This window comes from Triturus cristatus, chromosome 5_2, assembly GCF_964204655.1.
Source record: "Triturus cristatus chromosome 5_2, aTriCri1.1, whole genome shotgun sequence".
NCBI lineage: Eukaryota > Metazoa > Chordata > Amphibia > Caudata > Salamandridae > Triturus > Triturus cristatus.
The window spans coordinates 576,544,211-576,564,762 of record NC_140588.1 but is presented as its reverse complement, the minus strand read 5'-3'; the positions used below and the strand labels follow the sequence as shown (position 1 = coordinate 576,564,762).

The following is a 20,552-nucleotide window of genomic DNA, read 5'->3' as shown; positions in this document are numbered from 1 at the left end:
CCTTGAATGCTTTTCCTTCCCGCAGGTCAGGGCTTCTCAAAATGAATTTGCTTTTCTGACAAACAGTTTGCCTAGCATCCCGCAATCTGGCTCCTAATTTGATTTTCGCAAGGTTCCCTTTGAGTTGCTTTCCTCGGCGGGAGGAAAATCTCTTGTGCAAGGCTCTTGAGGAAGTGAGATTCTGTATTCCGAGGTGCGCTTCTTTTCGTAGGCTTCTGACCACATGGTGTGCGGCAGGAAGTCATCTTTGACAGGGCCGCAGGCTTTGTCTCCAAATGGCATCCCGGACCCACTGCAACCCACCTTTTTGCTGAAACGGAAGTCTGGTTCAGGGTAAGAAAAAGCTGAGCTGCACGTACCGAAAGCAGCAGAGCCCAGCGGCGGAGAGGGTGTGGCCAGGGCTGTCTGATTTGCATAGTGACCAGTGGCATCTTGGGAATGTACAGGCTTTGGAGCCTAACGGGTGCTGCAGGGGTCTGCCTGGCCGGAGAAATGCCTGTCTGGCGCTCCCCTCAGGACACACGTGTCTTCCGTTCGAGCATGGAGGGTGAGGGACATGGGTCACCCTCATATACAGGGGTGTGGGCATGGGCAGGATGGGGCGTGGGGGACCCGTCAGGGCATTGCCCGTTTGGAAGCCCGTTCGGAAGGCAAGAGGAGGCGGAGGCGGAGGCGGGAATCTCTGCTCAATTTTTTCCCGAGGCCTGGGGAAAAGCCTTTGCACATTTGATCCAGCCGGGCCTGCATCAGCAGATCCTGCTCCGATGGCAAGGGAGAGCCTGCAGGTGTAAATCAAAGAAAGGGGAGAAATCCGCAAGAGGCGGGTTAACAAATTCCAGTGGCAGGCCCATGTTCCCCAGGAAGCAAGTACTTCCTCCTGCTCCCTTCAGTGGGAAAAGACATAGGAGGTGTATTTCTCTAAGCAGGGGCTCTGCGTAGGTGGCACTGCATTGCTTTGGGAAGCATCCATGCTAAGTGCAGAGTAGCAGCAGACCCCACAGCTGAGACGTGAATTGGGACTGTTAAGGAAGGGCACTGGGAGGGTGAGGAGGGCAGAGGAAAATGCTTTAAAAAAGCATCTGCAAGTTCCTACACACCCGCTGAAAACCCATACCAGGGATGGGGCTCGAACCCATGCGGACAACTGTCCATTGGATCTTAAGTCCAACGCCTTAACCACTCGGCCACCCTGGTGAGACCCTAGGCCCTGCCTTACTCAGCTCCCTTTTCATGCTGGCTGCTCCAGCGCAGGCTGTCCAGCAAGAGGTGATTGCAGAGTAAAAAGGCTTTTGCAGGAGGATAAAGGTAATTGCTTATGACAAACACACTGTGTGACACCTAACTTTTCCCCACTCGTACTTTATGGGCAATCTATACAGTGGAGTTAGCTTAGTCACAATAAGGAAGTGAGCAAGGCAGGCTCACAAGAGCATCTCCTCCCTGGTGGTCTAGTGGCTAGGATTCGGCGCTTTCACCGCCGCGGCCCGGGTTCGATTCCCGGTCAGGGAAGATCCCTCTAAGACGTAGACGTGCGTAATTTGTCCACGCAGCTCAGCTTTTTTTAATCGAAGGTCCTTAAAAAGGCACCCCGACCTATAGACGAAAGCAGAGGAAAGGGGCTGGGTCCCCTGTGTCCCAGGTTGCTTTGCTCCCATTGCCCTCAGCCACCTTCATGCGCACGCAGTCCCCCACCCAGTCAGGTGCTCTATGTGGGCGTAAAGTGCAGTACCAGCTCATCAGAAAGGTAAATTGCTGGAAAACCCGGCTGCGATGTATACATCTACTTTGGAGCACTCTTCTCCCTTGCACTCTTGAATCAGTCATTCGCAATGTATTCTTCCAGCAAGCTGAATAACGAGGTAGGTGTGAGAAGGTGTACCAGCTGTCTTTGAGCTATCAGCGGCCACTAGGTGTCCCTCTTGTGATTTCCCGGGGATCCCGATTGTACAGGAATTCGTCGGTTCAGTAGCACGGGGGAGGGGATGGCCTGTGCTTGGAAGTGACAAACAGTCTGGTGGAATCATGAGTGTTTTTTCAAGTTCTGATTCATATTCGCTGTAGAATAAAATATGCTTTCAGCCCCCATGAGCTTTGTCACTAGGAGAGCAGTGTAGGAACTTTTGCTGTATGGCTCTGGGTTCCCTGGTGGTCTAGTGGTTAGGATTCTGCGCTCTCACCGCCGCGGCCCGGGTTCGATTCCCGGTCAGGGAACAGTCCTTCTTCTGCCCTTGAATGCTTTTCCTTCCCGCAGGTCAGGGCTTCTCAAAATGAATTTGCTTTTCTGACAAACAGTTTGCCTAGCATCCCGCAATCTGGCTCCTAATTTGATTTTCGCAAGGTTCCCTTTGAGTTGCTTTCCTCGGCGGGAGGAAAATCTCTTGTGCAAGGCTCTTGAGGAAGTGAGATTCTGTATTCCGAGGTGCGCTTCTTTTCGTAGGCTTCTGACCACATGGTGTGCGGCAGGAAGTCATCTTTGACAGGGCCGCAGGCTTTGTCTCCAAATGGCATCCCGGACCCACTGCAACCCACCTTTTTGCTGAAACGGAAGTCTGGTTCAGGGTAAGAAAAAGCTGAGCTGCACGTACCGAAAGCAGCAGAGCCCAGCGGCGGAGAGGGTGTGGCCAGGGCTGTCTGATTTGCATAGTGACCAGTGGCATCTTGGGAATGTACAGGCTTTGGAGCCTAACGGGTGCTGCAGGGGTCTGCCTGGCCGGAGAAATGCCTGTCTGGCGCTCCCCTCAGGACACACGTGTCTTCCGTTCGAGCATGGAGGGTGAGGGACATGGGTCACCCTCATATACAGGGGTGTGGGCATGGGCAGGATGGGGCGTGGGGGACCCGTCAGGGCATTGCCCGTTTGGAAGCCCGTTCGGAAGGCAAGAGGAGGCGGAGGCGGAGGCGGAGGCGGGAATCTCTGCTCAATTTTTTCCCGAGGCCTGGGGACAAGCCTTTGCACATTTGATCCTGCCGGGCCTGCATCAGCAGATCCTGCTCCGATGGCAAGGGAGAGCCTGCAGGTGTAAATCAAAGAAAGGGGAGAAATCCTCAAGAGGCGGGTTAACAAATTCCAGTGGCAGGCCCATGTTCCCCAGGAAGCAAGTACTTCCTCCTGCTCCCTTCAGTGGGAAAAGACATAGGAGGTGTATTTCTCTAAGCAGGGGCTCTGCGTAGGTGGCACTGCATTGCTTTGGGAAGCATCCATGCTAAGTGCAGAGTAGCAGCAGACCCCACAGCTGAGACGTGAATTGGGACTGTTAAGGAAGGGCACTGGGAGGGTGAGGAGGGCAGAGGAAAATGCTTTAAAAAAGCATCTGCAAGTTCCTACACACCCGCTGAAAACCCATACCAGGGATGGGGCTCGAACCCATGCGGACAACTGTCCATTGGATCTTAAGTCCAACGCCTTAACCACTCGGCCACCCTGGTGAGACCCTAGGCCCTGCCTTACTCAGCTCCCTTTTCATGCTGGCTGCTCCAGCGCAGGCTGTCCAGCAAGAGGTGATTGCAGAGTAAAAAGGCTTTTGCAGGAGGATAAAGGTAATTGCTTATGACAAACACACTGTGTGACACCTAACTTTTCCCCACTCGTACTTTATGGGCAATCTATACAGTGGAGTTAGCTTAGTCACAATAAGGAAGTGAGCAAGGCAGGCTCACAAGAGCATCTCCTCCCTGGTGGTCTAGTGGCTAGGATTCGGCGCTTTCACCGCCGCGGCCCGGGTTCGATTCCCGGTCAGGGAAGATCCCTCTAAGACGTAGACGTGCGTAATTTGTCCACGCAGCTCAGCTTTTTTTAATCGAAGGTCCTTAAAAAGGCACCCCGACCTATAGACGAAAGCAGAGGAAAGGGGCTGGGTCCCCTGTGTCCCAGGTTGCTTTGCTCCCATTGCCCTCAGCCACCTTCATGCGCACGCAGTCCCCCACCCAGTCAGGTGCTCTATGTGGGCGTAAAGTGCAGTACCAGCTCATCAGAAAGGTAAATTGCTGGAAAACCCGGCTGCGATGTATACATCTACTTTGGAGCACTCTTCTCCCTTGCACTCTTGAATCGGTCATTCGCAATGTATTCTTCCAGCAAGCTGAATAACGAGGTAGGTGTGAGAAGGTGTACCAGCTGTCTTTGAGCTATCAGCGGCCACTAGGTGTCCCTCTTGTGATTTCCCGGGGATCCCGATTGTACAGGAATTCGTCGGTTCAGTAGCACGGGGGAGGGGATGGCCTGTGCTTGGAAGTGACAAACAGTCTGGTGGAATCATGAGTGTTTTTTCAAGTTCTGATTCATATTCGCTGTAGAATAAAATATGCTTTCAGCCCCCATGAGCTTTGTCACTAGGAGAGCAGTGTAGGAACTTTTGCTGTATGGCTCTGGGTTCCCTGGTGGTCTAGTGGTTAGGATTCTGCGCTCTCACCGCCGCGGCCCGGGTTCGATTCCCGGTCAGGGAACAGTCCTTCTTCTGCCCTTGAATGCTTTTCCTTCCCGCAGGTCAGGGCTTCTCAAAATGAATTTGCTTTTCTGACAAACAGTTTGCCTAGCATCCCGCAATCTGGCTCCTAATTTGATTTTCGCAAGGTTCCCTTTGAGTTGCTTTCCTCGGCGGGAGGAAAATCTCTTGTGCAAGGCTCTTGAGGAAGTGAGATTCTGTATTCCGAGGTGCGCTTCTTTTCGTAGGCTTCTGACCACATGGTGTGCGGCAGGAAGTCATCTTTGACAGGGCCGCAGGCTTTGTCTCCAAATGGCATCCCGGACCCACTGCAACCCACCTTTTTGCTGAAATGGAAGTCTGGTTCAGGGTAAGAAAAAGCTGAGCTGCACGTACCGAAAGCAGCAGAGCCCAGCGGCGGAGAGGGTGTGGCCAGGGCTGTCTGATTTGCATAGTGACCAGTGGCATCTTGGGAATGTACAGGCTTTGGAGCCTAACGGGTGCTGCAGGGGTCTGCCTGGCCGGAGAAATGCCTGTCTGGCGCTCCCCTCAGGACACACGTGTCTTCCGTTCGAGCATGGAGGGTGAGGGACATGGGTCACCCTCATATACAGGGGTGTGGGCATGGGCAGGATGGGGCGTGGGGGACCCGTCAGGGCATTGCCCGTTTGGAAGCCCGTTCGGAAGGCAAGAGGAGGCGGAGGTGGGAATCTCTGCTCAATTTTTTCCCGAGGCCTGGGGACAAGCCTTTGCACATTTGATCCAGCCGGGCCTGCATCAGCAGATCCTGCTCCGATGGCAAGGGAGAGCCTGCAGGTGTAAATCAAAGAAAGGGGAGAAATCCGCAAGAGGCGGGTTAACAAATTCCAGTGGCAGGCCCATGTTCCCCAGGAAGCAAGTACTTCCTCCTGCTCCCTTCAGTGGGAAAAGACATAGGAGGTGTATTTCTCTAAGCAGGGGCTCTGCGTAGGTGGCACTGCATTGCTTTGGGAAGCATCCATGCTAAGTGCAGAGTAGCAGCAGACCCCACAGCTGAGACGTGAATTGGGACTGTTAAGGAAGGGCACTGGGAGGGTGAGGAGGGCAGAGGAAAATGCTTTAAAAAATCATCTGCAAGTTCCTACACACCCGCTGAAAACCCATACCAGGGATGGGGCTCGAACCCATGCGGACAACTGTCCATTGGATCTTAAGTCCAACGCCTTAACCACTCGGCCACCCTGGTGAGACCCTAGGCCCTGCCTTACTCAGCTCCCTTTTCATGCTGGCTGCTCCAGCGCAGGCTGTCCAGCAAGAGGTGATTGCAGAGTAAAAAGGCTTTTGCAGGAGGATAAAGGTAATTGCTTATGACAAACACACTGTGTGACACCTAACTTTTCCCCACTCGTACTTTATGGGCAATCTATACAGTGGAGTTAGCTTAGTCACAATAAGGAAGTGAGCAAGGCAGGCTCACAAGAGCATCTCCTCCCTGGTGGTCTAGTGGCTAGGATTTGGCGCTTTCACCGCTGCGGCCCGGGTTCGATTCCCGGTCAGGGAAGATCTCTCTAAGACGTAGACGTGCGTAATTTGTCCACGCAGCTCAGCTTTTTTTAATCGAAGGTCCTTAAAAAGGCACCCCGACCTATAGACGAAAGCAGAGGAAAGGGGCTGGGTCCCCTGTGTCCCAGGTTGCTTTGCTCCCATTGCCCTCAGCCACCTTCATGCGCACGCAGTCCCCCACCCAGTCAGGTGCTCTATGTGGGCGTAAAGTGCAGTACCAGCTCATCAGAAAGGTAAATTGCTGGAAAACCCGGCTGCGATGTATACATCTACTTTGGAGCACTCTTCTCCCTTGCACTCTTGAATCGGTCATTCGCAATGTATTCTTCCAGCAAGCTGAATAACGAGGTAGGTGTGAGAAGGTGTACCAGCTGTCTTTGAGCTATCAGCGGCCACTAGGTGTCCCTCTTGTGATTTCCCGGGGATCCCGATTGTACAGGAATTCGTCGGTTCAGTAGCACGGGGGAGGGGATGGCCTGTGCTTGGAAGTGACAAACAGTCTGGTGGAATCATGAGTGTTTTTTCAAGTTCTGATTCATATTCGCTGTAGAATAAAATATGCTTTCAGCCCCCATGAGCTTTGTCACTAGGAGAGCAGTGTAGGAACTTTTGCAGTATGGCTGTGGGTTCCCTGGTGGTCTAGTGGTTAGGATTCGGCGCTCTCACCACCGCGGCCTGGGTTCGATTCCCGGTCAGGGAACAGTCCTTCTTCTGCCCTTGAATGCTTTTCCTTCCCGCAGGTCAGGGCTTCTCAAAATGAATTTGCTTTTCTGACAAACAGTTTGCCTAGCATCCCGCAATCTGGCTCCTAATTTGATTTTCGCAAGGTTCCCTTTGAGTTGCTTTCCTCGGCGGGAGGAAAATCTCTTGTGCAAGGCTCTTGAGGAAGTGAGATTCTGTATTCCGAGGTGCGCTTCTTTTCGTAGGCTTCTGACCACATGGTGTGCGGCAGGAAGTCATCTTTGACAGGGCCGCAGGCTTTATCTCCAAATGGCATCCCGGACGCACTGCAACCCACCTTTTTGCTGAAACGGAAGTCTGGTTCAGGGTAAGAAAAAGCTGAGCTGCACGTACCGAAAGCAGCAGAGCCCAGCGGCGGAGAGGGTGTGGCCAGGGCTGTCTGATTTGCATAGTGACCAGTGGCATCTTGGGAATGTACAGGCTTTGGAGCCTAACGGGTGCTGCAGGGGTCTGCCTGGCCGGAGAAATGCCTGTCTGGCGCTCCCCTCAGGACACACGTGTCTTCCGTTCGAGCATGGAGGGTGAGGGACATGGGTCACCCTCATATACAGGGGTGTGGGCATGGGCAGGATGGGGCGTGGGGGACCCGTCAGGGCATTGCCCGTTTGGAAGCCCGTTCGGAAGGCAAGAGGAGGCGGAGGCGGAGGCGGGAATCTCTGCTCAATTTTTTCCCGAGGCCTGGGGACAAGCCTTTGCACATTTGATCCAGCCGGGCCTGCATCAGCAGATCCTGCTCCGATGGCAAGGGAGAGCCTGCAGGTGTAAATCAAAGAAAGGGGAGAAATCCGCAAGAGGCGGGTTAACAAATTCCAGTGGCAGGCCCATGTTCCCCAGGAAGCAAGTACTTCCTCCTGCTCCCTTCAGTGGGAAAAGACATAGGAGGTGTATTTCTCTAAGCAGGGGCTCTGCGTAGGTGGCACTGCATTGCTTTGGGAAGCATCCATGCTAAGTGCAGAGTAGCAGCAGACCCCACAGCTGAGACGTGAATTGGGACTGTTAAGGAAGGGCACTGGGAGGGTGAGGAGGGCAGAGGAAAATGCTTTAAAAAATCATCTGCAAGTTCCTACACACCCGCTGAAAACCCATACCAGGGATGGGGCTCGAACCCATGCGGACAACTGTCCATTGGATCTTAAGTCCAACGCCTTAACCACTCGGCCACCCTGGTGAGACCCTAGGCCCTGCCTTACTCAGCTCCCTTTTCATGCTGGCTGCTCCAGCGCAGGCTGTCCAGCAAGAGGTGATTGCAGAGTAAAAAGGCTTTTGCAGGAGGATAAAGGTAATTGCTTATGACAAACACACTGTGTGACACCTAACTTTTCCCCACTCGTACTTTATGGGCAATCTATACAGTGGAGTTAGCTTAGTCACAATAAGGAAGTGAGCAAGGCAGGCTCACAAGAGCATCTCCTCCCTGGTGGTCTAGTGGCTAGGATTCGGCGCTTTCACCGCCGCGGCCCGGGTTCGATTCCCGGTCAGGGAAGATCCCTCTAAGACGTAGACGTGCGTAATTTGTCCACGCAGCTCAGCTTTTTTTAATCGAAGGTCCTTAAAAAGGCACCCCGACCTATAGACGAAAGCAGAGGAAAGGGGCTGGGTCCCCTGTGTCCCAGGTTGCTTTGCTCCCATTGCCCTCAGCCACCTTCATGCGCACGCAGTCCCCCACCCAGTCAGGTGCTCTATGTGGGCGTAAAGTGCAGTACCAGCTCATCAGAAAGGTAAATTGCTGGAAAACCCGGCTGCGATGTATACATCTACTTTGGAGCACTCTTCTCCCTTGCACTCTTGAATCGGTCATTCGCAATGTATTCTTCCAGCAAGCTGAATAACGAGGTAGGTGTGAGAAGGTGTACCAGCTGTCTTTGAGCTATCAGCGGCCACTAGGTGTCCCTCTTGTGATTTCCCGGGGATCCCGATTGTACAGGAATTCGTCGGTTCAGTAGCACGGGGGAGGGGATGGCCTGTGCTTGGAAGTGACAAACAGTCTGGTGGAATCATGAGTGTTTTTTCAAGTTCTGATTCATATTCGCTGTAGAATAAAATATGCTTTCAGCCCCCATGAGCTTTGTCACTAGGAGAGCAGTGTAGGAACTTTTGCTGTATGGCTCTGGGTTCCCTGGTGGTCTAGTGGTTAGGATTCTGCGCTCTCACCGCCGCGGCCCGGGTTCGATTCCCGGTCAGGGAACAGTCCTTCTTCTGCCCTTGAATGCTTTTCCTTCCCGCAGGTCAGGGCTTCTCAAAATGAATTTGCTTTTCTGACAAACAGTTTGCCTAGCATCCCGCAATCTGGCTCCTAATTTGATTTTCGCAAGGTTCCCTTTGAGTTGCTTTCCTCGGCGGGAGGAAAATCTCTTGTGCAAGGCTCTTGAGGAAGTGAGATTCTGTATTCCGAGGTGCGCTTCTTTTCGTAGGCTTCTGACCACATGGTGTGCGGCAGGAAGTCATCTTTGACAGGGCCGCAGGCTTTGTCTCCAAATGGCATCCCGGACCCACTGCAACCCACCTTTTTGCTGAAACGGAAGTCTGGTTCAGGGTAAGAAAAAGCTGAGCTGCACGTACCGAAAGCAGCAGAGCCCAGCGGCGGAGAGGGTGTGGCCAGGGCTGTCTGATTTGCATAGTGACCAGTGGCATCTTGGGAATGTACAGGCTTTGGAGCCTAACGGGTGCTGCAGGGGTCTGCCTGGCCGGAGAAATGCCTGTCTGGCGCTCCCCTCAGGACACACGTGTCTTCCGTTCGAGCATGGAGGGTGAGGGACATGGGTCACCCTCATATACAGGGGTGTGGGCATGGGCAGGATGGGGCGTGGGGGACCCGTCAGGGCATTGCCCGTTTGGAAGCCCGTTCGGAAGGCAAGAGGAGGCGGAGGCGGAGGCGGGAATCTCTGCTCAATTTTTTCCCGAGGCCTGGGGACAAGCCTTTGCACATTTGATCCAGCCGGGCCTGCATCAGCAGATCCTGCTCCGATGGCAAGGGAGAGCCTGCAGGTGTAAATCAAAGAAAGGGGAGAAATCCGCAAGAGGCGGGTTAACAAATTCCAGTGGCAGGCCCATGTTCCCCAGGAAGCAAGTACTTCCTCCTGCTCCCTTCAGTGGGAAAAGACATAGGAGGTGTATTTCTCTAAGCAGGGGCTCTGCGTAGGTGGCACTGCATTGCTTTGGGAAGCATCCATGCTAAGTGCAGAGTAGCAGCAGACCCCACAGCTGAGACGTGAATTGGGACTGTTAAGGAAGGGCACTGGGAGGGTGAGGAGGGCAGAGGAAAATGCTTTAAAAAAGCATCTGCAAGTTCCTACACACCCGCTGAAAACCCATACCAGGGATGGGGCTCGAACCCATGCGGACAACTGTCCATTGGATCTTAAGTCCAACGCCTTAACCACTCGGCCACCCTGGTGAGACCCTAGGCCCTGCCTTACTCAGCTCCCTTTTCATGCTGGCTGCTCCAGCGCAGGCTGTCCAGCAAGAGGTGATTGCAGAGTAAAAAGGCTTTTGCAGGAGGATAAAGGTAATTGCTTATGACAAACACACTGTGTGACACCTAACTTTTCCCCACTCGTACTTTATGGGCAATCTATACAGTGGAGTTAGCTTAGTCACAATAAGGAAGTGAGCAAGGCAGGCTCACAAGAGCATCTCCTCCCTGGTGGTCTAGTGGCTAGGATTCGGCGCTTTCACCGCCGCGGCCCGGGTTCGATTCCCGGTCAGGGAAGATCCCTCTAAGACGTAGACGTGCGTAATTTGTCCACGCAGCTCAGCTTTTTTTAATCGAAGGTCCTTAAAAAGGCACCCCGACCTATAGACGAAAGCAGAGGAAAGGGGCTGGGTCCCCTGTGTCCCAGGTTGCTTTGCTCCCATTGCCCTCAGCCACCTTCATGCGCACGCAGTCCCCCACCCAGTCAGGTGCTCTATGTGGGCGTAAAGTGCAGTACCAGCTCATCAGAAAGGTAAATTGCTGGAAAACCCGGCTGCGATGTATACATCTACTTTGGAGCACTCTTCTCCCTTGCACTCTTGAATCGGTCATTCGCAATGTATTCTTCCAGCAAGCTGAATAACGAGGTAGGTGTGAGAAGGTGTACCAGCTGTCTTTGAGCTATCAGCGGCCACTAGGTGTCCCTCTTGTGATTTCCCGGGGATCCCGATTGTACAGGAATTCGTCGGTTCAGTAGCACGGGGGAGGGGATGGCCTGTGCTTGGAAGTGACAAACAGTCTGGTGGAATCATGAGTGTTTTTTCAAGTTCTGATTCATATTCGCTGTAGAATAAAATATGCTTTCAGCCCCCATGAGCTTTGTCACTAGGAGAGCAGTGTAGGAACTTTTGCTGTATGGCTCTGGGTTCCCTGGTGGTCTAGTGGTTAGGATTCTGCGCTCTCACCGCCGCGGCCCGGGTTCGATTCCCGGTCAGGAAACAGTCCTTCTTCTGCCCTTGAATGCTTTTCCTTCCCGCAGGTCAGGGCTTCTCAAAATGAATTTGCTTTTCTGACAAACAGTTTGCCTAGCATCCCGCAATCTGGCTCCTAATTTGATTTTCGCAAGGTTCCCTTTGAGTTGCTTTCCTCGGCGGGAGGAAAATCTCTTGTGCAAGGCTCTTGAGGAAGTGAGATTCTGTATTCCGAGGTGCGCTTCTTTTCGTAGGCTTCTGACCACATGGTGTGCGGCAGGAAGTCATCTTTGACAGGGCCGCAGGCTTTGTCTCCAAATGGCATCCCGGACCCACTGCAACCCACCTTTTTGCTGAAATGGAAGTCTGGTTCAGGGTAAGAAAAAGCTGAGCTGCACGTACCGAAAGCAGCAGAGCCCAGCGGCGGAGAGGGTGTGGCCAGGGCTGTCTGATTTGCATAGTGACCAGTGGCATCTTGGGAATGTACAGGCTTTGGAGCCTAACGGGTGCTGCAGGGGTCTGCCTGGCCGGAGAAATGCCTGTCTGGCGCTCCCCTCAGGACACACGTGTCTTCCGTTCGAGCATGGAGGGTGAGGGACATGGGTCACCCTCATATACAGGGGTGTGGGCATGGGCAGGATGGGGCGTGGGGGACCCGTCAGGGCATTGCCCGTTTGGAAGCCCGTTCGGAAGGCAAGAGGAGGCGGAGGTGGGAATCTCTGCTCAATTTTTTCCCGAGGCCTGGGGACAAGCCTTTGCACATTTGATCCTGCCGGGCCTGCATCAGCAGATCCTGCTCCGATGGCAAGGGAGAGCCTGCAGGTGTAAATCAAAGAAAGGGGAGAAATCCGCAAGAGGCGGGTTAACAAATTCCAGTGGCAGGCCCATGTTCCCCAGGAAGCAAGTACTTCCTCCTGCTCCCTTCAGTGGGAAAAGACATAGGAGGTGTATTTCTCTAAGCAGGGGCTCTGCGTAGGTGGCACTGCATTGCTTTGGGAAGCATCCATGCTAAGTGCAGAGTAGCAGCAGACCCCACAGCTGAGACGTGAATTGGGACTGTTAAGGAAGGGCACTGGGAGGGTGAGGAGGGCAGAGGAAAATGCTTTAAAAAATCATCTGCAAGTTCCTACACACCCGCTGAAAACCCATACCAGGGATGGGGCTCTAACCCATGCGGACAACTGTCCATTGGATCTTAAGTCCAACGCCTTAACCACTCGGCCACCCTGGTGAGACCCTAGGCCCTGCCTTACTCAGCTCCCTTTTCATGCTGGCTGCTCCAGCGCAGGCTGTCCAGCAAGAGGTGATTGCAGAGTAAAAAGGCTTTTGCAGGAGGATAAAGGTAATTGCTTATGACAAACACACTGTGTGACACCTAACTTTTCCCCACTCGTACTTTATGGGCAATCTATACAGTGGAGTTAGCTTAGTCACAATAAGGAAGTGAGCAAGGCAGGCTCACAAGAGCATCTCCTCCCTGGTGGTCTAGTGGCTAGGATTCGGCGCTTTCACCGCCGCGGCCCGGGTTCGATTCCCGGTCAGGGAAGATCCCTCTAAGACGTAGACGTGCGTAATTTGTCCACGCAGCTCAGCTTTTTTTAATCGAAGGTCCTTAAAAAGGCACCCCGACCTATAGACGAAAGCAGAGGAAAGGGGCTGGGTCCCCTGTGTCCCAGGTTGCTTTGCTCCCATTGCCCTCAGCCACCTTCATGCGCACGCAGTCCCCCACCCAGTCAGGTGCTCTATGTGGGCGTAAAGTGCAGTACCAGCTCATCAGAAAGGTAAATTGCTGGAAAACCCGGCTGCGATGTATACATCTACTTTGGAGCACTCTTCTCCCTTGCACTCTTGAATCGGTCATTCGCAATGTATTCTTCCAGCAAGCTGAATAACGAGGTAGGTGTGAGAAGGTGTACCAGCTGTCTTTGAGCTATCAGCGGCCACTAGGTGTCCCTCTTGTGATTTCCCGGGGATCCCGATTGTACAGGAATTCGTCGGTTCAGTAGCACGGGGGAGGGGATGGCCTGTGCTTGGAAGTGACAAACAGTCTGGTGGAATCATGAGTGTTTTTTCAAGTTCTGATTCATATTCGCTGTAGAATAAAATATGCTTTCAGCCCCCATGAGCTTTGTCACTAGGAGAGCAGTGTAGGAACTTTTGCTGTATGGCTCTGGGTTCCCTGGTGGTCTAGTGGTTAGGATTCTGCGCTCTCACCGCCGCGGCCCGGGTTCGATTCCCGGTCAGGGAACAGTCCTTCTTCTGCCCTTGAATGCTTTTCCTTCCCGCAGGTCAGGGCTTCTCAAAATGAATTTGCTTTTCTGACAAACAGTTTGCCTAGCATCCCGCAATCTGGCTCCTAATTTGATTTTCGCAAGGTTCCCTTTGAGTTGCTTTCCTCGGCGGGAGGAAAATCTCTTGTGCAAGGCTCTTGAGGAAGTGAGATTCTGTATTCCGAGGTGCGCTTCTTTTCGTAGGCTTCTGACCACATGGTGTGCGGCAGGAAGTCATCTTTGACAGGGCCGCAGGCTTTGTCTCCAAATGGCATCCCGGACCCACTGCAACCCACCTTTTTGCTGAAACGGAAGTCTGGTTCAGGGTAAGAAAAAGCTGAGCTGCACGTACCGAAAGCAGCAGAGCCCAGCGGCGGAGAGGGTGTGGCCAGGGCTGTCTGATTTGCATAGTGACCAGTGGCATCTTGGGAATGTACAGGCTTTGGAGCCTAACGGGTGCTGCAGGGGTCTGCCTGGCCGGAGAAATGCCTGTCTGGCGCTCCCCTCAGGACACACGTGTCTTCCGTTCGAGCATGGAGGGTGAGGGACATGGGTCACCCTCATATACAGGGGTGTGGGCATGGGCAGGATGGGGCGTGGGGGACCCGTCAGGGCATTGCCCGTTTGGAAGCCCGTTCGGAAGGCAAGAGGAGGCGGAGGCGGAGGCGGGAATCTCTGCTCAATTTTTTCCCGAGGCCTGGGGACAAGCCTTTGCACATTTGATCCAGCCGGGCCTGCATCAGCAGATCCTGCTCCGATGGCAAGGGAGAGCCTGCAGGTGTAAATCAAAGAAAGGGGAGAAATCCGCAAGAGGCGGGTTAACAAATTCCAGTGGCAGGCCCATGTTCCCCAGGAAGCAAGTACTTCCTCCTGCTCCCTTCAGTGGGAAAAGACATAGGAGGTGTATTTCTCTAAGCAGGGGCTCTGCGTAGGTGGCACTGCATTGCTTTGGGAAGCATCCATGCTAAGTGCAGAGTAGCAGCAGACCCCACAGCTGAGACGTGAATTGGGACTGTTAAGGAAGGGCACTGGGAGGGTGAGGAGGGCAGAGGAAAATGCTTTAAAAAAGCATCTGCAAGTTCCTACACACCCGCTGAAAACCCATACCAGGGATGGGGCTCGAACCCATGCGGACAACTGTCCATTGGATCTTAAGTCCAACGCCTTAACCACTCGGCCACCCTGGTGAGACCCTAGGCCCTGCCTTACTCAGCTCCCTTTTCATGCTGGCTGCTCCAGCGCAGGCTGTCCAGCAAGAGGTGATTGCAGAGTAAAAAGGCTTTTGCAGGAGGATAAAGGTAATTGCTTATGACAAACACACTGTGTGACACCTAACTTTTCCCCACTCGTACTTTATGGGCAATCTATACAGTGGAGTTAGCTTAGTCACAATAAGGAAGTGAGCAAGGCAGGCTCACAAGAGCATCTCCTCCCTGGTGGTCTAGTGGCTAGGATTCGGCGCTTTCACCGCCGCGGCCCGGGTTCGATTCCCGGTCAGGGAAGATCCCTCTAAGACGTAGACGTGCGTAATTTGTCCACGCAGCTCAGCTTTTTTTAATCGAAGGTCCTTAAAAAGGCACCCCGACCTATAGACGAAAGCAGAGGAAAGGGGCTGGGTCCCCTGTGTCCCAGGTTGCTTTGCTCCCATTGCCCTCAGCCACCTTCATGCGCACGCAGTCCCCCACCCAGTCAGGTGCTCTATGTGGGCGTAAAGTGCAGTACCAGCTCATCAGAAAGGTAAATTGCTGGAAAACCCGGCTGCGATGTATACATCTACTTTGGAGCACTCTTCTCCCTTGCACTCTTGAATCGGTCATTCGCAATGTATTCTTCCAGCAAGCTGAATAACGAGGTAGGTGTGAGAAGGTGTACCAGCTGTCTTTGAGCTATCAGCGGCCACTAGGTGTCCCTCTTGTGATTTCCCGGGGATCCCGATTGTACAGGAATTCGTCGGTTCAGTAGCACGGGGGAGGGGATGGCCTGTGCTTGGAAGTGACAAACAGTCTGGTGGAATCATGAGTGTTTTTTCAAGTTCTGATTCATATTCGCTGTAGAATAAAATATGCTTTCAGCCCCCATGAGCTTTGTCACTAGGAGAGCAGTGTAGGAACTTTTGCTGTATGGCTCTGGGTTCCCTGGTGGTCTAGTGGTTAGGATTCTGCGCTCTCACCGCCGCGGCCCGGGTTCGATTCCCGGTCAGGAAACAGTCCTTCTTCTGCCCTTGAATGCTTTTCCTTCCCGCAGGTCAGGGCTTCTCAAAATGAATTTGCTTTTCTGACAAACAGTTTGCCTAGCATCCCGCAATCTGGCTCCTAATTTGATTTTCGCAAGGTTCCCTTTGAGTTGCTTTCCTCGGCGGGAGGAAAATCTCTTGTGCAAGGCTCTTGAGGAAGTGAGATTCTGTATTCCGAGGTGCGCTTCTTTTCGTAGGCTTCTGACCACATGGTGTGCGGCAGGAAGTCATCTTTGACAGGGCCGCAGGCTTTGTCTCCAAATGGCATCCCGGACCCACTGCAACCCACCTTTTTGCTGAAATGGAAGTCTGGTTCAGGGTAAGAAAAAGCTGAGCTGCACGTACCGAAAGCAGCAGAGCCCAGCGGCGGAGAGGGTGTGGCCAGGGCTGTCTGATTTGCATAGTGACCAGTGGCATCTTGGGAATGTACAGGCTTTGGAGCCTAACGGGTGCTGCAGGGGTCTGCCTGGCCGGAGAAATGCCTGTCTGGCGCTCCCCTCAGGACACACGTGTCTTCCGTTCGAGCATGGAGGGTGAGGGACATGGGTCACCCTCATATACAGGGGTGTGGGCATGGGCAGGATGGGGCGTGGGGGACCCGTCAGGGCATTGCCCGTTTGGAAGCCCGTTCGGAAGGCAAGAGGAGGCGGAGGTGGGAATCTCTGCTCAATTTTTTCCCGAGGCCTGGGGACAAGCCTTTGCACATTTGATCCTGCCGGGCCTGCATCAGCAGATCCTGCTCCGATGGCAAGGGAGAGCCTGCAGGTGTAAATCAAAGAAAGGGGAGAAATCCGCAAGAGGCGGGTTAACAAATTCCAGTGGCAGGCCCATGTTCCCCAGGAAGCAAGTACTTCCTCCTGCTCCCTTCAGTGGGAAAAGACATAGGAGGTGTATTTCTCTAAGCAGGGGCTCTGCGTAGGTGGCACTGCATTGCTTTGGGAAGCATCCATGCTAAGTGCAGAGTAGCAGCAGACCCCACAGCTGAGACGTGAATTGGGACTGTTAAGGAAGGGCACTGGGAGGGTGAGGAGGGCAGAGGAAAATGCTTTACAAAAGCATCTGCAAGTTCCTACACACCCGCTGAAAACCCATACCAGGGATGGGGCTCGAACCCATGCGGACAACTGTCCATTGGATCTTAAGTCCAACGCCTTAACAACTCGGCCACCCTGGTGAGACCCTAGGCCCTGCCTTACTCAGCTCCCTTTTCATGCTGGCTGCTCCAGCGCAGGCTGTCCAGCAAGAGGTGATTGCAGAGTAAAAAGGCTTTTGCAGGAGGATAAAGGTAATTGCTTATGACAAACACACTGTGTGACACCTAACTTTTCCCCACTCGTACTTTATGGGCAATCTATACAGTGGAGTTAGCTTAGTCACAATAAGGAAGTGAGCAAGGCAGGCTCACAAGAGCATCTCCTCCCTGGTGGTCTAGTGGCTAGGATTCGGCGCTTTCACCGCCGCGGCCCGGGTTCGATTCCCGGTCAGGGAAGATCCCTCTAAGACGTAGACGTGCGTAATTTGTCCACGCAGCTCAGCTTTTTTTAATCGAAGGTCCTTAAAAAGGCACCCCGACCTATAGACGAAAGCAGAGGAAAGGGGCTGGGTCCCCTGTGTCCCAGGTTGCTTTGCTCCCATTGCCCTCAGCCACCTTCATGCGCACGCAGTCCCCCACCCAGTCAGGTGCTCTATGTGGGCGTAAAGTGCAGTACCAGCTCATCAGAAAGGTAAATTGCTGGAAAACCCGGCTGCGATGTATACATCTACTTTGGAGCACTCTTCTCCCTTGCACTCTTGAATCGGTCATTCGCAATGTATTCTTCCAGCAAGCTGAATAACGAGGTAGGTGTGAGAAGGTGTACCAGCTGTCTTTGAGCTATCAGCGGCCACTAGGTGTCCCTCTTGTGATTTCCCGGGGATCCCGATTGTACAGGAATTCGTCGGTTCAGTAGCACGGGGGAGGGGATGGCCTGTGCTTGGAAGTGACAAACAGTCTGGTGGAATCATGAGTGTTTTTTCAAGTTCTGATTCATATTCGCTGTAGAATAAAATATGCTTTCAGCCCCCATGAGCTTTGTCACTAGGAGAGCAGTGTAGGAACTTTTGCTGTATGGCTCTGGGTTCCCTGGTGGTCTAGTGGTTAGGATTCTGCGCTCTCACCGCCGCGGCCCGGGTTCGATTCCCGGTCAGGGAACAGTCCTTCTTCTGCCCTTGAATGCTTTTCCTTCCCGCAGGTCAGGGCTTCTCAAAATGAATTTGCTTTTCTGACAAACAGTTTGCCTAGCATCCCGCAATCTGGCTCCTAATTTGATTTTCGCAAGGTTCCCTTTGAGTTGCTTTCCTCGGCGGGAGGAAAATCTCTTGTGCAAGGCTCTTGAGGAAGTGAGATTCTGTATTCCGAGGTGCGCTTCTTTTCGTAGGCTTCTGACCACATGGTGTGCGGCAGGAAGTCATCTTTGACAGGGCCGCAGGCTTTGTCTCCAAATGGCATCCCGGACCCACTGCAACCCACCTTTTTGCTGAAATGGAAGTCTGGTTCAGGGTAAGAAAAAGCTGAGCTGCACGTACCGAAAGCAGCAGAGCCCAGCGGCGGAGAGGGTGTGGCCAGGGCTGTCTGATTTGCATAGTGACCAGTGGCATCTTGGGAATGTACAGGCTTTGGAGCCTAACGGGTGCTGCAGGGGTCTGCCTGGCCGGAGAAATGCCTGTCTGGCGCTCCCCTCAGGACACACGTGTCTTCCGTTCGAGCATGGAGGGTGAGGGACATGGGTCACCCTCATATACAGGGGTGTGGGCATGGGCAGGATGGGGCGTGGGGGACCCGTCAGGGCATTGCCCGTTTGGAAGCCCGTTCGGAAGGCAAGAGGAGGCGGAGGTGGGAATCTCTGCTCAATTTTTTCCCGAGGCCTGGGGACAAGCCTTTGCACATTTGATCCTGCAGGGCCTGCATCAGCAGATCCTGCTCCGATGGCAAGGGAGAGCCTGCAGGTGTAAATCAAAGAAAGGGGAGAAATCCGCAAGAGGCGGGTTAACAAATTCCAGTGGCAGGCCCATGTTCCCCAGGAAGCAAGTACTTCCTCCTGCTCCCTTCAGTGGGAAAAGACATAGGAGGTGTATTTCTCTAAGCAGGGGCTCTGCGTAGGTGGCACTGCATTGCTTTGGGAAGCATCCATGCTAAGTGCAGAGTAGCAGCAGACCCCACAGCTGAGACGTGAATTGGGACTGTTAAGGAAGGGCACTGGGAGGGTGAGGAGGGCAGAGGAAAATGCTTTACAAAAGCATCTGCAAGTTCCTACACACCCGCTGAAAACCCATACCAGGGATGGGGCTCGAACCCATGCGGACAACTGTCCATTGGATCTTAAGTCCAACGCCTTAACCACTCAGCCACCCTGGTGAGACCCTAGGCCCTGCCTTACTCAGCTCCCTTTTCATGCTGGCTGCTCCAGCGCAGGCTGTCCAGCAAGAGGTGATTGCAGAGTAAAAAGGCTTTTGCAGGAGGATAAAGGTAATTGCTTATGACAAACACACTGTGTGACACCTAACTTTTCCCCACTCGTACTTTATGGGCAATCTATACAGTGGAGTTAGCTTAGTCACAATAAGGAAGTGAGCAAGGCAGGCTCACAAGAGCATCTCCTCCCTGGTGGTCTAGTGGCTAGGATTTGGCGCTTTCACCGCCGCGGCCCGGGTTCGATTCCCGGTCAGGGAAGATCTCTCTAAGACGTAGACGTGCGTAATTTGTCCACGCAGCTCAGCTTTTTTTAATCGAAGGTCCTTAAAAAGGCACCCCGACCTATAGACGAAAGCAGAGGAAAGGGGCTGGGTCCCCTGTGTCCCAGGTTGCTTTGCTCCCATTGCCCTCAGCCACCTTCATGCGCACGCAGTCCCCCACCCAGTCAGGTGCTCTATGTGGGCGTAAAGTGCAGTACCAGCTCATCAGAAAGGTAAATTGCTGGAAAACCCGGCTGCGATGTATACATCTACTTTGGAGCACTCTTCTCCCTTGCACTCTTGAATCGGTCATTCGCAATGTATTCTTCCAGCAAGCTGAATAACGAGGTAGGTGTGAGAAGGTGTACCAGCTGTCTTTGAGCTATCAGCGGCCACTAGGTGTCCCTCTTGTGATTTCCCGGGGATCCCGATTGTACAGGAATTCGTCGGTTCAGTAGCACGGGGGAGGGGATGGCCTGTGCTTGGAAGTGACAAACAGTCTGGTGGAATCATGAGTGTTTTTTCAAGTTCTGATTCATATTCGCTGTAGAATAAAATATGCTTTCAGCCCCCATGAGCTTTGTCACTAGGAGAGCAGTGTAGGAACTTTTGCAGTATGGCTGTGGGTTCCCTGGTGGTCTAGTGGTTAGGATTCGGCGCTCTCACCACCGCGGCCTGGGTTCGATTCCCGGTCAGGGAACAGTCCTTCTTCTGCCCTTGAATGCTTTTCCTTCCCGCAGGTCAGGGCTTCTCAAAATGAATTTGCTTTTCTGACAAACAGTTTGCCTAGCATCCCGCAATCTGGCTCCTAATTTGATTTTCGCAAGGTTCCCTTTGAGTTGCTTTCCTCGGCGGGAGGAAAATCTCTTGTGCAAGGCTCTTGAGGAAGTGAGATTCTGTATTCCGAGGTGCGCTTCTTTTCGTAGGCTTCTGACCACATGGTGTGCGGCAGGAAGTCATCTTTGACAGGGCCGCAGGCTTTATCTCCAAATGGCATCCCGGACGCACTGCAACCCACCTTTTTGCTGAAACGGAAGTCTGGTTCAGGGTAAGAAAAAGCTGAGCTGCACGTACCGAAAGCAGCAGAGCCCAGCGGCGGAGAGGGTGTGGCCAGGGCTGTCTGATTTGCATAGTGACCAGTGGCATCTTGGGAATGTACAGGCTTTGGAGCCTAACGGGTGCTGCAGGGGTCTGCCTGGCCGGAGAAATGCCTGTCTGGCGCTCCCCTCAGGACACACGTGTCTTCCGTTC

At 53.3% G+C, this 20,552-nt stretch overlaps 6 non-coding genes across 6 annotated transcripts; all 6 read right to left on the bottom strand.

The window, feature by feature from the left end:
• Nucleotides 1-1,111: 1,111 nt before the first annotated feature.
• TRNAL-UAA (transfer RNA leucine (anticodon UAA)) lies at nt 1,112-1,194 on the bottom strand. The gene has a single exon. It is a non-coding gene; the product is annotated as a tRNA-Leu (tRNA).
• Nucleotides 1,195-3,343: 2,149 nt separating this feature from the next.
• TRNAL-UAA (transfer RNA leucine (anticodon UAA)) lies at nt 3,344-3,426 on the bottom strand. The gene has a single exon. It is a non-coding gene; the product is annotated as a tRNA-Leu (tRNA).
• Nucleotides 3,427-5,563: 2,137 nt separating this feature from the next.
• TRNAL-UAA (transfer RNA leucine (anticodon UAA)) lies at nt 5,564-5,646 on the bottom strand. The gene has a single exon. It is a non-coding gene; the product is annotated as a tRNA-Leu (tRNA).
• Nucleotides 5,647-7,789: 2,143 nt separating this feature from the next.
• TRNAL-UAA (transfer RNA leucine (anticodon UAA)) lies at nt 7,790-7,872 on the bottom strand. Its single transcript has one exon. It is a non-coding gene; the product is annotated as a tRNA-Leu (tRNA).
• A 2,143-nt stretch (nt 7,873-10,015) lies between these two features.
• Nucleotides 10,016-10,098, bottom strand: TRNAL-UAA (transfer RNA leucine (anticodon UAA)). Its single transcript has one exon. It is a non-coding gene; the product is annotated as a tRNA-Leu (tRNA).
• A 4,363-nt stretch (nt 10,099-14,461) lies between these two features.
• TRNAL-UAA (transfer RNA leucine (anticodon UAA)) lies at nt 14,462-14,544 on the bottom strand. Its single transcript has one exon. It is a non-coding gene; the product is annotated as a tRNA-Leu (tRNA).
• Nucleotides 14,545-20,552: the final 6,008 nt, after the last annotated feature.